Source organism: Moschus berezovskii, chromosome 1, assembly GCF_049115385.1.
Source record: "Moschus berezovskii isolate FMDL1 chromosome 1, NW_MosBer_1.0, whole genome shotgun sequence".
Taxonomy (NCBI): domain Eukaryota; kingdom Metazoa; phylum Chordata; class Mammalia; order Artiodactyla; family Moschidae; genus Moschus; species Moschus berezovskii.
Genome location: NC_142460.1, coordinates 69,309,045 through 69,310,490, shown reverse-complemented (window position 1 = coordinate 69,310,490; position 1,446 = coordinate 69,309,045). Strand labels below are relative to the sequence as shown.

At 35.5% G+C, this 1,446-nt stretch overlaps 1 non-coding gene across 1 annotated transcript; it reads left to right on the top strand.

Moving 5' to 3' along the window:
- The first annotated feature begins 884 nt into the window (after positions 1–884).
- On the top strand, positions 885–948 carry LOC129553637 (U7 small nuclear RNA). Its single transcript, XR_008685500.1, has one exon. It is a non-coding gene; the product is annotated as a U7 small nuclear RNA (small nuclear RNA).
- The last annotated feature ends 498 nt before the right edge of the window (positions 949–1,446 follow it).

The window sequence follows — 1,446 nt, the reverse complement described above, 5'->3', positions numbered from 1 at the left end:
TTATTTCCAATATTCTGGGAGGTGGGTCATGGAGGATCCTGCTGGGTTTATGTCGGAGAGTGTTTTGCCTGTGTTCTCCTCTAGGAGTTTTATAGTTTCTGGTCTTACATTTAGATCTTTAATCCATTTTGAGTTTAATTTTGTGTATGGTGTTAGGAAGTGTTCTAGTTTCATTCTTTTACAAGTGGCTGACCAGTTTTCCCAGCACCACTTGTTAAAGATACTGTCTTTTCTCCATTTTATATTCTTGCCTCCTTTGTCAAAGATAAGGTGTCCATAAGTGCATGAATTTATCTCTGGGCTTTCTATTTTGTTCCATTGATCTATATTTCGGTTTTATGTCAGTACCATACTGTCTTCATGACTGTGGCTTTGTAGTAGATATGTAAAGTTTTTAAATACATAATCCATAGATCAAAGTAATAAACTCTAATGGTAGCTAGAAACTATTTTATACTAAATTTTAAGGAATATATGGTACAACGAAAATACTAAAGAGAAAAACAGGAGTTATTGCTTTGAATACACGAAAAAAGTGAACTCTTTCTGAGAATCGAAAGAAGAGAGAGAGCTTGGAAAAGAAATAGGTAATATCCGTAAGGAATAAAGGATATGACTACTAAGGGCTTCCCTTGTGGCTCAGCTGTTAACACGGATTCAGCCCCTGGGTTGGGAAGATCCTCCTGGAGAAGGGAACAGCTACCCACTCCAGTATTCTTGCCTGGAGAATTCCACTGGCATAGGAGCCTGGCAGGCTATGGTCCATTGGATTGCAAAGAGTCAGTCATGACTGAGTGACTGGCACAATTTCTCCAGGTATTTTAAGACATTGAGAAGAGCATTGTGAATAACTAATGCTAATAACTGTTTTAAAATTAAACATAAAGTGTTACAACTCTTTTAGAATTTGTCTAGCAGGTTTTCTGATCCTCACCAGAAAATGCCCATGGAAAAGGAATAAAAATTAAAAAGGAAAAAATTCCTATGAGAATTAAAATATAGTTTACTAACAATGACACATAGATAAAGGGATATTCTAATTAGCCATATTATATGTTAAAAAATAGAATCTGCACTGCAAAACTTACCCACAGTGATGAATTCAGGCTAAGGTGCTACACTGAGGAATGCTGCCAAACAGAAGAAATAATTTCCATCCTATGGTAAAGTTTTCCAGAGAATATGAACAAAAAGGGACGATGTTCCAAATCATTTCCAAAGAACATTCAGGGTTGACTTCCTTTAGAATTGACTGGCTTGATCTCCATGAAGTCCAAGGGCTTCTTAAGAGTCTTTTCCACCACTGCGATTGGAGGGAGACATTGGAAAAAATTGTAAGTATTTTACTAGTATGTACATAGATGCAAAAGTCAATAAAATATTAGTAAATTAAATCCATCAATAAATAAAATGAATAATACACCACAAAAATTGTCTTATTCAAGG